The following is a 15,865-nucleotide window of genomic DNA, read 5'->3' on the forward strand; positions in this document are numbered from 1 at the left end:
GTCCCTTTACACACTGGGGTCAATTGTCCAATTATAGCTTCAGGTTGTGAAGTCCCATCGCCCCAGTTTGCTCTCCTCAGTTCCCTGTTTTTTATACCTCTTGGGCCTGAAGGTGCAAAGGTGTCCTGGGTTTTGGGCTGGAAAAGGATTGTCTTGTCTAACTAAACTTTGAGGAGAACTTTCTAACACTTTATATGAAGGTCAGAGTTACACACTAATGCAGTACAGAATCTGGAAAATACGAAAACTGAAACTTAAGGCATCATTCCCCTCCTTTAGAAGCTTGACAAGGCCTCTACCCTGCCATTACTACTAAGGCATTTACTTATGTCGTCAACAGCATAACTTGTGACGTGATAATATCCAACCAGAACCAGATATTCTTCACACTGACTGAGTTTCTGCTTCCATGAACCTTATTATCATGCATATCAAGACAAGGTGTTTCTCAAGCAATTTTATTTCCCACTTTGCCTTTTCTAGTAATAATCCTTACAAAGAATTAGGGCTTTGTTTTGCAATGTATGTCAGAAAATTCAACTTGTCTTTCTGTAGGTTGCTAGGTAAACATTAGAAACAGATAAAACATATTCTCACTCATGTCTCGTGCCTCCCTAATCCTCTGTGATTTAAGATACATTAACACCTACAGTGTAAGACATGATAAGCAGGCAGGTTTGAGGTAATATACCTTGATAATAATGTTACTTTGTAAACCAGCAGTTTGTTTGAATTTTAAGTTTATAGACCCAAATCATGTCTGGAAGAGAAGACAATTCCTGTGATGGAAGAGAAGATCAGTTCAAGGCATGGCACACTTCACTTACATGTTAGCCTTAAACCTAATTGTTTTTAAGTTATCCATCTAAAGGGACATTTCACTCACAGTCTATAACACTGACATTTGGTTTCTAGAAATGTGTTTTAATCTGTCTCCTACTGGTTCAGATGTCTTTTTCACATATTGAGACACATTTCTATCTTGCCAGAACTTGGAAATTCACATAATCTTCTTCACTAGTCTTGGAATATCTAGGGGTTTTCATAATACCCCAGCTGCAGAAGTCAGCAGGAACATATCAAAAATGATACTTTAAATCCTTAGAGAATAGGTAAAAGTTTAAAAATGTGACTTGTGATTTAAAATCCAGAATGCTAATAAAAAGCATTCCAAACTCATGTTTTTCCTTGATATTTTTTGAACTTTCAATACTTTCTTTGTCCTGATCAACGCTTTTTGAAACTTTAGAACTGGCAAAGGTACTACTTTACAGCATCACAAATATTTTGAACATGGGCTCTGTATAATCAGTATTTATCCTACCTTGAATTTGTAAGCAAAAGGTAAGCCTTACATTGAAAAAAAAACCCTCAGATATGATGTACAGCTTTTGGTAATATTACGTTTTGTTTCAGAAAAATCCCAAGAGCTACCTCCACACTGTTTTGATCATAAAAATATCAGACCAGAGTAGAAATATGAATTATTCATTGCAGTCATAATGATTGAATGTAGAGGGTAGTTAGGGGGACTGTCAGATCACTTTATGGTATTTTGGACCATAACCTGTTCTGTGCCGTTTGTTACTAGCATCTATGATTAAGACAGTGTCTTGGAAGCTGGAGGGTTCCAATTAAAGTGTATTGTACTTAGCAATCTTTGGTGGCATGTATTCCCCTAAGGTTATTGCAAATTGCAGCACTAATTTCATTGCATCCCTCAAGGCTGTCTAACTAAACAAGCAATTTCCTCTCTCAGCTGCAGAAATAAACTGTTCTTTTGCATGTTAAAAGTGAAAGGAATTAAATCCTATCCCTCAGAAGAGCCATAAGAGAAGAAATAGAAGAAATGTTTGTGTGCAGGAGAACACTGTACTTTGGCAACTACTTTAGGCAGTGAGGCAGGGTGAAAGCCACAGTTCGTGTTACTGGCAGGGGTGGCAAATTTCTCCAAGAGCCTTTAGTGCGAATGGCTACACATGCCTCTACAAATGCCTTACTGTACACTCACTGCAATAGGATGCTGCTTCTGCAAAGAAAATGGAATGCAAAATAGACAAACATTACACATCAACAATTTTGTTTACTCTGCAGCTACACAGAGTTCACTATGCCAAACTGAGACACAACTTCCAAATGGAAAGGTGTACATGATATAAAAGGAAGCAAAATACAAGAAATTAAAATTAAATTTATTACTCCACCAATAATGCATAAAACATTCATCTTTTGATGTGCCATAATATCACCTCCTCTACATATTTTTATGTTTATAAATAAATCAAACACTGAACAAATTAATTACAAAAATACTTGAAATAAAACATTTACTATCATAATGACTTTTCAGGTCAAGAAATTTAATTACTTTCCTATACACTGAAGAACAGAAATTTGATAATCAGGAGTGAGCACCTCAGTTCTAAACTCCTGTTACAGCTCTGGTTTACCAGGTAATGAAAACTTTTAATTTTGAGACATCGTTGTAGATTTTATGCATAAATCCTTTCCTCATACACCCTTCTTTCAGAGATCCAGCTTAGGGTTTAAAATAAATAGATAAGAAAGGTGCTGATTTTTATGGTTGAAAAGACTGAAGGTCAGAATTATGTGTGCTACAGGCATCAAGACCTCTGATATTTCCTTTTTATAAGGCGTTTCAGGTGACAAAAAGAGAACATTAATTACATAATAAAAAATATTCATAGTCTAAACCCACAAACATTGTTGTCAGATGTAAAACTGAAAGAAATGCTAAGACTGAGGGGGTGTTATATTTAGCTTTAAATTTAGTCGATTAATTTGGTATATTTGATCACTTGTACTTTGTATATTTAATTGCAAAAACATGTGAGCAAGCATAGAACTGCACATATTATGGCAGGTATAAAACTACTGTTTATTCTCCTGCCATTGAACTGGCACCAGAGCTCATTACTCTCAGATGTTGGCAAAAGATTATTGAAACTGAGGTCCTCACTGTCCATCACTGACAATGAGGAGAACATTTAATCTTGAACTACTATCAATATCAGAACTGCAATGTTAGCTGCAGTACTGCAGCATCTTAAGTTGGAGAAAAAGGTTTATAGTGTGTAATCTGTCCCTCAAAACATATCAGACAGCAAAGCCTAGAAGAACTCTTATTTATGATGTTAGGTAGTTCTGCTTCTAGATCACAGAACCTAAACATGAATGAAAATTATTACATAAAACATTTAAATTTGATTTTATGTAAAATTACAAATGAAGTAAACTTTTCTAAATAAAAGTATCTTACTTGCATCCTGTAGTGATGCACTCACACCTCCAGCAGGTGCTTCCAAATAGGGAAAGAGTCCCAATTTACCTTTGGATATGTTAGGAAATTTAGCTGTAAGATTTTCTGGGTGTCTCATTTTAACTAGCTCGGAGCCAGCCTGGAAGAGTGGATTGGACTTGGAGAATGTAACTCAAAGACTATTATTACTCTCATTGGGCCAAGGGCCAAAAAGCCTACCTAGGCTATTAAGTACTAAAGAGAGAGAACAAAGAAACTCCAGGCTTTTCAAGGTGTTGTAGCAAGGTGCAGGAGATTTCTCAGGCACCTGTGCGTGGCTTTTAATTTGTTTTGTGCAACATTTGTTCTTTTGTTATTTTTTCATTATTAAACATTTTGTTTTACAAAACACCTTCGAGGAGCAGTCTTGCTCAAATTAATTATAAGCACTTTTCTGCCAGGCTGGGCCTCAGAAGTATGGGTCAAACCCTTAGCTGAAGTTTACCATGAACACTTGGCTGTAATAGAGAAATAAGAAAATAGAGAAATGCTTCCCTGACTCATTACTTTCCTAGCAGAAAAAATTATTATCCATGATATTCCCTTGTGGAATGCAGTATTTCTTCTTGTGTGGTCAACCAATATAAGTAAATATATACCAACCTGCCATTTTTGCGTAGAATTACTGCATTTTTATTTGCAGTACAAAACACAGTATAAAATCTACTGCTCTGTTCTGGGTACAAATTTGCTTTAAAATAATGCTGAGGGTCAAATCAGTAGGTGTAGTGAGAGGAGAGCATTTTATACTTTGTGGCTTTTATTTCTAAATATCTTGCATTAGTTTGAGTTCTTTTGTAGGCAGGAAATCTAATATAATCTAATATAATTCCTTCAGATGCTACTCAGCTTCATTCTTGTATAAGGAGTCACTTTATTCCTCACACGAAAGAACTAAAAATCACAATATCCTCTGAAAACCTGACTGTACTGTGTCTTCACTATATTGCAAGACAGTTTTATTCTTGTAGCAAAGAATATAGGTCATTAATCAAATCCTAGAGTTTTTTTCTTGGACAGTGATATAAGCTTGTGGATTCTATCTGTATTACAAATAGTAAGATTTGTTTAACTAGAAGACTTTTGTTTAATTAAATTATCCATCCTCTGCAGTATTGGTTCTGGCATACTATAACATTATAATTACTTTTAATGAATTTTCTATTTCATGGAGGAAGTATGAGGAGTTTGATTTCAAAAATCCATTGGATGTTTTATCTCACACTACTTATTGCTATTTAGGAAGGAACTATGATAAGATGATTCATTGATGGAAAGAAACATTGAAAAATGAGGCAACATCAATTAGTACGGTAAAAAATAAATGTCATGAAAGAAATTAGAATACAAATCTTATTGCACCTTGTTGCACCAGGAGTCATTATTACAATATGAAGATGGGGGGGTTTGTTAAATTAGAGGAATGTGCGTAAGTTATTCAACAGGAGGTGGTTACATAAAGCTATCTCTAGATAGCTAGAATGTTTAGAATTTTAGAATGCTAGAAATTTCATTTTTAAGCTAAAAAATGTAGATTTCTGTCACAACATGATATACTCTGAAATTAAAATCTCGAACCATAAGTAATAGAAACAAACGAGAAGCAAATTCACAAGTAAGGCAAAATTATAAACTGAGTGATGGGACACATACACAAAAGCTGTACCAGTATTACTTCTGGATTTATTAGCCCATCTGCCTCTGAAGCTTTGTCTCTTCAACTCACTTGCATTAATGCGAATGAAGCTTTAGAAAAGGAATTGGCATTAAGCTGTCAAAAAAAAGATGCAAAGCAAACAACAAAACCATTACAGAAATATAAGTACATGTAAAATAAAAGCCTAATCAAGAATAAAATATATGTCACCAAAATCCTAACTAGAACACTGCCTCTTTCAAGTATTACATTCAAGTTTTATTACCATGAAAGGAAAGAAATAGATGATATTTTCTTATCATCATATTAAAGAAGCAGATAATTTAGGCCTGAAAATGTTACTATACACTTCTGATCCTGTGCCACCTTTATACTCTGTGTATTGCAATGTCTGGATGATTCTATGATGTGATAGGCCTGCACTTAAGATCCAAACCAAGCTAGAACTTTTATCAAAGTTCAGTGAGTTCTTTGCATTTTAAAACTGACATATCCTTGCAGGTTTTCAAATGTATTTTATTAAGTGTTAGGAGGATAGCCTGGATTATATCCAGACTGCCTCCAAATGTCTTCCAGGCTTGTTCTCCTTGTTCAGCTATTAGATATCCATTACAGAGCTGACATAATTGGTGTACTAGTTGGAATCCGCAAGTGTAAACTGAGCATCAGTTGAACACCCCAAACTCTGGGAAGGGCTTCAGTGCCTAGAAAAGATGTGATATTAACTTTTCATCTGAGAGACAGAAAAGGAGGAGGCATAACCATTTTGTTGGGTTTGGGGAAATTTTTAAAGAGAGAACAAAACCAGGAAAATAGCCTTGCAATTTTTTTTTTCTGATGGGGATATCTGGTCTATGCAGATCACATTGTCCTCTTATGTTGAAGATCATGAGATATTTTAAACTCCAGTATTGTCCTCAAACAGTACTACTTTACAGCTGAGTTTTAAAGTTTCTTCGTTTGCATTCTGAATTTCTGTGGCTTGTAGCCATCTGTGCCGCCGTGCGCTCGCCCTGTGTGGCTAGCCCAAAGTGCACGTAGCAGTACACCTAGTATTTGTGGTCCTCCACCTAGGCCAACGACCTGAGCTGCAGCCACGAAGCCGGTGATAAATGAGAGAAGGACTCTCCAGGAGCTTGGGGTCAGAGAAGTTTATTCCTGCCCGGGCACTCCAGGGAGAGCCCCGAGCAAACAAATGCACCGGCTTAAATACAACACAGAGTGGGTGTGGGGAAAGCGCAGAACAACCAATGAGCAGGAACCAGGGAGTGGCAAGGGCGAGGGGTGATCCAACCAGGAGTGACCAGGGAAAAGGCGGGAAGGGACCCAGCCAATCCCTAGGCCCAGGCCTCAGGGAGATTGGCATGGGGGGGTGAGGGTGATGGACAGGGCCTGTGGCGGGAAGGACGGGCCAATCAGGGACTGTCTCCAGGGAGGGTAGGCAGAGGGTTATATAACTTAAGTGGTAAACAACAAGATGGAGTCAGGGGAACAGGGCCCAGGGAAGCCATTTTGGGTACATAAAACTGGGGTACACTAAACTGAAATGTACATAAAACACAGACAAATGTACATAAAACTTTACAAACCCCAACACATCTGTACAGTTTGTGGAGGTTTTCCCCATAGTTATTAGGTTCACAAACTCTCTTCTTCTAAAATTGCAGGCAGAAGAACTGTGAGAACCTTCGTAGGCTACTTACTCCTGAAAACTGACTTAGTTCTACATAAATAATGTCAAGTCACACCAAGTGCTCAGATTTTAAATAAGTCTTTTGATAAAGCTGTGATTTCCAGTTAATTCCCTTAACTAGCTGGTATTCTAAATTTACATATTTTCATCTTTCAGGGGCATATTGGCACAGAATAAAATATGAATTATTTTTCATTTGGATGCATTCCTAAGATCATCCTTTCTAATTCCATAATTAGGGGCAAGATAGAGACAGTGAAAATCAAATAGAAATAAAAAGGACACTCACATTACTACATTGAGCCAATAAATATAGTATTTCAGTGAAGGAGAGAAAGAGCTTATTTCTATCCCTAATGATGCCTAGCACCTCTAGAGAACCTTTATGAAGTCTGGTTCAACAGACAGAGAAACACACATTGAGTCTCAGAGAGCAAACTCTTGTACAAATCGTAATTCACTGTGAGCTCTTCAGATAAAGTAATTCATCCACAAAAATTTATAGCAGTTTTAGGAAATATATTACTGTGCAGAAACCACTTGAAATCAAAGTTTCCTGTAATAAAAGTAAAGTAATAATTTACTTAATTAATGTGCTCTGCATCTAGTCCTTTCATCTTGCTGTTACTCATTTGGTGTAATGAACGCCGCTGCTTTTGCTGATGATGGTGATGCAGAAGCTTTCCTCCCTGAAGAACGTGTGGTTGGCACACGTTAGTCAAACCTACAACAGCATATGTAATGTGGTTCATACAAATATTTCATTGTCTTGATTATCACAGTAGTAAACATACTAAACTCTGTCTTTATTACCAATTTTTCCTAGGTAAAACTATGATCGTCATTATGCAGCCCTTCCTCAATGCTCTAAACTTAAAATTAGTAAATATATATTTCTGTTAAATACACTGCTAAAGTCCTTCATTGTTGCTAAATTTCTTAGGGAAAGAAAACATGGTTTATATATAGATATTGAACTACCTTGACTGAGGCCTAACCTGAGGCCTAAATTGAGGCCCAAGGCCTGTGACACAGCAAAAAATTTCTCAGTTAGCCGTGGCACAGTTAGAATTAGATATTAAGGTGTTTGGGAAAGATAATAGGGTGTTGAAGGTCATTTAATAGAATTGTTAGTATGCAGGTGTTAGCCATCTTAAGAGTAAACCAAATAATGTGTATTTACATTCTTTTCTCTGCTGTGTGCCAATGAAAATATGTCTGTATTTGTAAACTATCTGAAAGAGTATATAACCTGCCATTTTAGATGAAATAGAGGGACTTTGTAGAATTAACCATAGTGGTCGGATCTACATCTGTCTCAGTCCAACCCCCTCTTACTATTGGTATCCCTGGCTTCTCTTCATCTCTTAGGAATTATACCTATGACATTGACTTGTCTCTGTGACTCCAACCTAAATCATATATTTTTCTCTTGAGCCATCTGTGGCATATAGAGCAAGTGGCAGCCAGCTCACACAGCAAGAGAATAATCCTGCTAAATACGGTACAACACAATACAAAGCTCTGCTGGGTTTCCCAGAAGCAGCCAGACAATCTGATTATTTTATTCCAGTACCAAAACCAGTTCATTTTTTACTTACTTAGATGTCTTTAAATTGTTTCACTTAGCTCATTGCAGACTGCTCAAGTCCTTCACAAAAATCAATGTAGAGATGAATAATAATCAGATGTGGTGGAAATTGGCTTGCTGAATAACTGCCTCTTAGGAATTCTTGACTAAACAGGATCAGTCGGCAGGGCATTTAACCTCATTTTTGGGAGTTTCCTGTACAAAGCAGGGATAATGATAGAATCACCATATAGTTTTCTTTCATTAATTACGCCAGAATATTTTAAAATCTCAAAGCAAAAAAAAAAAAAATGTTAGCAGTATAAAATATAGTAATTGTAACTCATTTCAGGGTCAGTTGAGGCTGTATGAAGATTCCTCATAATTTTATAATCTATCTGTACCAAATTAATGGTGAGTGAAAGGAGAAAATATTATTAGGATGAGCATTTTTTTTTGCCCTGTCAGAAACATGAGTACTCTCTTCTGTAATTACACTTAAAAGAAAAATCTTTCAACAAATTCTTCTGGTGTCAAATTTCTCAGGATTTCATCAAGCTGATTTACAATATACCTTTCAGCAACTCATTATATTATTTTATATCCAAACACTAATCTAGATCTGTCCATTTTAATAGGAATTCAACTCAGACTATAAAGTTAATGAACTTTTACAATATTTAGAAATGAGTTTAGATATTCTCAGTCCTTGGAATCAGAGACATTAGGAAATTCAAGTGATTTTACAGGCAGTTTGGTTAATGGGGCTATAATCTAGCCATAACAGCCTCTTTGGGCTTGGGCCAAGGTAAGCATTTTAAATATGCCTCCTTCCTCTGTCAATAGCTGACTCAGAACTTTAGAAGAAAAAAAGTATCCCTCAAACTTAGGGAAGCAAAGACACGGCAGTGAAAATCTGAATTGATTAATTTTGCAATATTCTTGTAATTTTCTGTGACCTGGCAGGAAGATTTTACATTAAGAAACTTCTATCAGTTTGAGAGACAGCCCCTTTTCTGCATTAAAACCTCACTACATATTTGACAGTCACTCCTAAATTACTTAATTTGCTTTTTTCATGTGTTTAATGTAGATATGATAAATTATAAGAGCAAGAAGTGTGGGGCTGCTGGAATTGTTTTTAGGTTTTTAGTTATAAGTTTGATGTGATCTGGACTTCAACCCTAGCCAGGTAAAGCTCCTATCTTAGAATGGCTCTTATCAGAAGTTGATAAGAGTTTCCAAGACAACCTAATCCTCTGCCTGGACTTTGGTCATCCCATTGTCTTTTCCCTCATCCCAATGCATCCCCCCCCTTGTCCATCAGGCCCGAAACCTTCAGAGAGGTGTCGGACAGTGACTGGTGGATCCCCCAAGACCCCACCCCAGTTTACCTGATTTGTTGATGTTTGTGTATTGCATTTGGCATTAGCCACCTTGCTTTGTTTCATTGGTTTGTAACTTGTACCCACCCCTGAGATTTCTGGTGAACAAAAACCCCTTGCAGACCAGGCCCGGGGTCACTCTCCAGAGGCACAGGCCTGGGACCAGGGACTGCCCCTGTGATCCCCGAATAAAACCTTCTTCCTGAGCCTCAAGTGTCCTCTCTTTCGAACCATGGCCGAGACAGCCAAGGCAAAGGTACTGCGGAGCCAAGACCCACGCAAAAGTCCTGTTGAGGCGTATCAGAGCTAGCAGGGTGGTCCAGCCGAACGCTGGGCTGGCCTGAGAGACAGATACGCAGAAGTAGCAGGCACAAATTAAAATACCTTGAAATTCCATCTGAAAAGAAAAAAAAAACACTTTTACTGTGAGGAGGGGTCAAACATGGCACAGCTTTTAGAGATATTGTGATGTCTGCATTCTTGGAGATATTCAAAGCCCGATTCTACACATTCCTTGTCAAATTGTTATAGTTCCTGCTTGAGCAGATGGTTTGACTAGGTGGCCTCAAGAGATGCCTTCTAACTTCAAATGATCCTCTGCTAAAAACAGGATTGGACTGCTTCTATTTTAAAAATAAATCTGAATTAGATATTTTCAAATAACCTAATAACAGGATGAGGGAAAATTAAACCCAGAAACACAGAAAGTCTCTGTGTGCCCAGACTCCCTGCTTTCAGTTTAGGGCCAGGCTTTTCACATATATACATATGCAAACTCCCCTGTGAAGCAGGTATAGCCACCAGGGGTGGGCCTTGGGTTGGACACAGCTCTTTCTAGCTGACCCCAGAATAAACCCACCACTGGCCAAAGCTGAGCCCATCAGCAACCCCAGTGGTACTTCTGTGACAGCATATTTAAGGAAGTATGCAAATTGCTGCATAGAAGGTATGTAAGACAGAAGAAACACAGAAGATAAACAGCTCTGCAGAAACACAGATAAACAGTTCAGTGAAAAAGGAGGAGGGGAAATACTTCAGACACTGGAGGAGAGGTTCCCCTGCAGACCACGGTGAAGCAGGCTAATCCCCCAAGGCAAGAGGAGGACCCACACTGTAGCAGATAGACATACTCTGAAGCTGCAGTCTGTGGAGAGCCCACACCAGAATTCCTGGCAGGAACTACAACCCTCTGAAGGGAGCCCGTGCGGCAGAAGGCTTTCTGGCAGGAGCTACTATCTGTGGGAATTCTGGGAGCAATCCATTCCTGAAGGACTGCAGCCTGTGGGAAAAGATCCATGATAGAGCAGTTGCAGCATGTGGGAAGGAGACACTTTGGAGAAGTTTGTGAAGAATTTTATCTCAAGGGATCAATTTTATTCATATGCATCCAGTCCACCACCACCTCTCCTGTAACAGAGAAGATGGCGTCAAAATGCATAATAGGCCTTCTTACTCTCTTTCTGAGCTTCTGTGGCAATGGAAAAGCAGTTCTGAGACTCCTTAGAGTTGAGCAAGAGAAACTTTTTTAGTTTCCCATTAGAAGAACAAGCTCAACGAAAAGTGCTGTCTTCATGTATGGTTTTGTAATTTTTAATATAAAGACTTTTTACTTGAAAATGGAACCAAAAAAAAAAACATTTTTCCATGAGCCACAAAAACAGGTACTGCATGAGGAATTTGCCATTGCTACAGACCTAATCATCTTGACTTCATTTAGTTCAGATGGTCCTAGGTGACCTTGAAAACACTGACATCAAATATTTATCAACAATGAAGATCACTCTTATTTAGTGGAAAAGGTTTCTTAGGATTAACATCATCATTACCCTTATATGTATAATCTAATGTGTTTATAAATTTGACTAAATAAAGAGATATTTTTATTCTGAATTAATATATTTCTACTGTTTTTATAAAATTTCTCTCGAGATAGTGGTAATAGCATCTAACTGCCTTAATTTTCCATGTGTCTGAAGAACACATCTTTACAAATACTTCAATTTATTTAGCAAAACAAATTGTTGTCAACTGCTGGTTTTGAACAGTCCCATATCATCACAGCCAAAATAGGGTAAAAAAATTGAAAAGTTACCTTTTTTTTTCTTCCATCTCAAATTTCAGGGAAAATAAGTCTATTTATGCTATGACGTCCGGAATAAAATCAAGTATTACAAGCTGCAAGTCAGAGTGATATTGTTTAATGTCTTTTATATAAAGTAAAAATTCAAGGAGTTTTGCTGCTTTTTTTTTCTTTTTCCACCCTAAAATTCTCTGAATCAGAAAGATAATGTTCACAAAGTGAAAGAAAAAATAATTAGGTAAAATGAGCAATGAGATAGGAGCACTCATTACCAAAAACAAATACAGAACAAGTGTCTGGGGTTTTTGTGGTTTTTTTTCACAAAAAAAGTCACCACTTTAAAAAAAAAATGAATCTGTTTGAACTTGCTTTAAATTATTGTCTATAATGCAACTGTGTTACAAATATCAGGAAGACTTAGAACTGAGATGCATTAGGTGATATCCAAAAATGGAAGTGAAATTACCAATATTTCCATTTCAAGCAGACATACAGAAGTTGAGTCTGTTTATGCATCTCTTATGCTCTCCTGCCTTTTGCATTTGTATAGCTGAAATGTCACTAAAATGAATTTTCACAGGAAGCAGGTATTAAAAGATAAACAATTAATTGATGAATAGCATTGTAATGTAACAGATACATGTATAACCAGTGCAGCTTTTGAAAGAGGACAAATTCTAAATTAAAATATTATTGGTTTTAATTGACAATACCCAGCTGAGAATTAATCTCAGCAGCACTGAATCCTTTATTCCACTAGTTCTTTAAATCTAGTTGTAATCACATTCTGAATGTTCTGCATCTCAGGTGGTATAAGGAATCCATTTCAGCAGTGTCCTGTTAAGCAGAGGGTCTCATAAGAGTAACTCATTTATTCCAGGGTGTTGTGGGTAACCCAAAATGCTACTGTATTTGCTATCCACATAAATTGTTACTGTGTCTCTAAGACCCGGCAGCCAGGTCCTTGAAAAGTTGAAAAGCTGGAGGCACTGAGACTCAACTCTATCGCTTGGGATCATCTTTGCTCAAGGGAGAGAGTCCGCTTTGCATTTTTTCTGCTTCTCTTTCATTCCTTCCTTGCATCTTGGACTGCCTTGGGGTGAATCCACAGGTGGCTGTCTTAAGTTATGGTGTGGTGCAGGGGGAGGGGGTGGGCTGGAGCAGTGCCTGACCAAGGAGAGGAGGCACCGACGGCCCCAGCCCAGCTGCTTCGCCTTGCATTGTCTGCCATTTCCTGCTATGAGCAAGGCAAAGTCCCTCCAGGAATTCTAGCCCTTGATAGACCAAAGCTGCCTTCGGAGCTCCAGCTGCCAGAGAGATAAGAAGAGGAAGAAGGCAGGCACCATCTTCCCTCTGTCATTAGAACCATGCACTCAGCTGTAGACCACCATCTTTCTGGGGGAAGAGAGTTTCCCACCATTTCAAGTCTTTCTTTATTCCCGTGGGGTTCATGAGATTTCACAGTTTTGTTTGTAGAGGTTATTTAGTGTTATTTCTTGCCTGTTGCTGTTTTGCTTGTTAATAAACTTATTTTTTCACTTATATATGCTTATATCTGTCACTTATTGGTGGAATCTGTATTCAGATTGGTTAGTATCACAGGGGAAGACAACTCATTTCAGAACATCTCTTAAATTGTATCAAGCCAAGACACAGGGTAAAAATATAGATATTAATTTAAAATTTGAACAGGAATTGATTGCTTAGCTATCCTTTGGCGGAAAAAAAAAAAAAAAAAAAAAAAAAAAAAAAAAAAAAAAAAAAAAAAAAAAAAAAAAAGTGAGAGAAAAGAAAAGCTTAAGAAGAAATAAAATATTTCACTGAGTCATGGAATGCGTGCTGGTCCATCTCCTGGTCAACTGTGGCCCTGTCTTAGCCTATGCCCTACATCAAATGTAGTGCAGCCGGCAAGTCACAGGAGGTGGTTCTTCCCCTCCAGTCTGCTCTCATGAGATCTCACCTGGAGCATTGTGTGCAATTCTGGTGCCCCCAAAATGAAAATTACGTTGAACTGTTGGAGCAAGTCCAGAGGAGGCCACAAAGTTGATAATGGGAATGGAGCACCTTCCCTATGAGGATGAGAAGAGGAAGCTGGGACTGTTGGGACCTTGGAGAAGAGAAGGTTGCATGGAGACCTCATAGCAACGTTCCAGTACCTGAAGGAGGCCTACAGGGAAGCCAAAGAGGGACCCTTCTTGAGGAACTGTAGTGACAGGACTAAAAGACAGTAGGTTTAGATTAGATATTACAAAGAAAGTCTTTACCATACGGTTGGTGAGGAACAGGTTGCCCAGAGGCTGTGGATACCCCACCCCTGGAAGTGTTCTAGGCCAGGTTGGGCAAGGCTTTGAGCAATCTAGCTGTCCCTGTCTGTGGCGGTAGAATTAGAACTAGATTATCTATAAGGTCCCTTCCAAACCAAACCATTCCATGGTTCTGTGATTCTCCATCACTTTTCTGACAAAGTTGGATATGGTCAAAATGTTTCTCACCAAGCATTCATCCATTCTGACCCTATTTTGGATATGGCAACATAATTTGGGATAAGGGATTTAGGGAAGGAGAAGGAAAATATAAAGCACTTATATTGGACTGAAAAGGATTGTTACTGGTTGTTTCTGCTGTATTTGATTGAACACAACCCTGTTGCCAATTGGTTTCTTCTGCATAACAAACAATGAGATTTTAGATAGAATAAGTAAGAGAGGCTTTTCATTTCTCTTAACTGTAGGATGGCTTAAAATTTAAGCAGTAAGGCTTTTGATGAAATGTGTTTATCCTCTGGGATCAAAGACTTCACAAACATGAGGCCCCCAGGCAAGCTAAAGTGAAAAACATGGGAATGACAGATTCCTGCCCTCAAAGAAAATAAACAAAACACTTTAGTCTGATTCCAAAGATTGACTTTAGGATAAAGTCACATGGACAAAAAATGGAAAAAAACAGTTTTCCCTAAAAGCATGTAATTTTTAAATTTTAAAAAATACAAACACAGAAATTGTGCTACAATGGTTTTGCAGGGCTACATGGCTGCAAGTTAAAATAAATATACTTTGAAAACTTAGTTTTGAATGTTTCTAGATGAATAGTAGATTACAGGTTTTCCTTGTGTTTTTAAGTTTTTATATTTCCCTTAAAAAACATCAGCATTTCAATTTCACAAGATATAATTGCTGTATTGCCTCAGTTCTTATATATCACTTGGTCCATCCTGTCAAGCAATATTTATTATTTGTTCTCTAGTTGTGGATGATCTGGACAACACTCCTCTCTAAACAAATCCAAATTATTGTACAAGAGACCATGATTTATTATAAAGATTTTTCTTCTTACATGATCACAGTTATGTTTTAGATGATTTATCCACGTACAGCACATTTAGTAATAGTCAATTCAAAATGCTTTCATTTTTACAGTTTACAAATTTATGCTCCTATTTTCCTGTTCCTTGTTGCTTTATATTACCAAATGACTTTCAGATTTACTATGCTTCATCAATAAGAGATGTCTTATAACATGTCTTAGAACTGTTTGCTCAATATTACTACTTGTAAAAATTATGTTGGTCTGAGAGTGATAGCTTTTTCATTCTATTAACAACTTCCTCTAAATAAGAAAAGAAAGGTTTTATTTTTTTTTTCTGCTATGGTAGTAAGAACAACAAGACTTAATTATATATCCATTACTTTCAACTAAGCTTGTTAAGAAAAATAATATCTTGTATGCTTATTTTTTAAGTATTGGGTAGGCTTCTCCTAAAAGTATTCATACTGGAAAATGTCTATTTATATTTGAACAATGGGAAATGTCAAGATTATTTTGCATATAATTTGTTCATCAGTTTCAAAAGTCCTGAGTTGCAGGAGAAAAATAGGGAATTCACTGTAATTCAGAAAAATCTTTGTTATTGTAAATAATGAGCCCTTTACTGCAACACAACTCATTATGATTGATGAAGACGTGAAATCTTTCAGATATACAACTGAAAAGTCTTTTCTCTAAAGACATCTTTCAGATTTTGAAATAGAAAATAATTTGGCAGTGAGAGTCTCAGAAGTGGGGGGAAAAATAAAGAAAAGCTCCTTGACTTACATCTATATCAGCCCATGGGAAACTCACGGTGTGATGTAATTTGACCACTCCTTATTAAAAATCTGAGTA

Source organism: Zosterops lateralis (genome assembly GCF_965231275.1).
Source record: "Zosterops lateralis genome assembly, chromosome: Z".
NCBI classification, from domain to species: Eukaryota; Metazoa; Chordata; class Aves; order Passeriformes; family Zosteropidae; genus Zosterops; species Zosterops lateralis.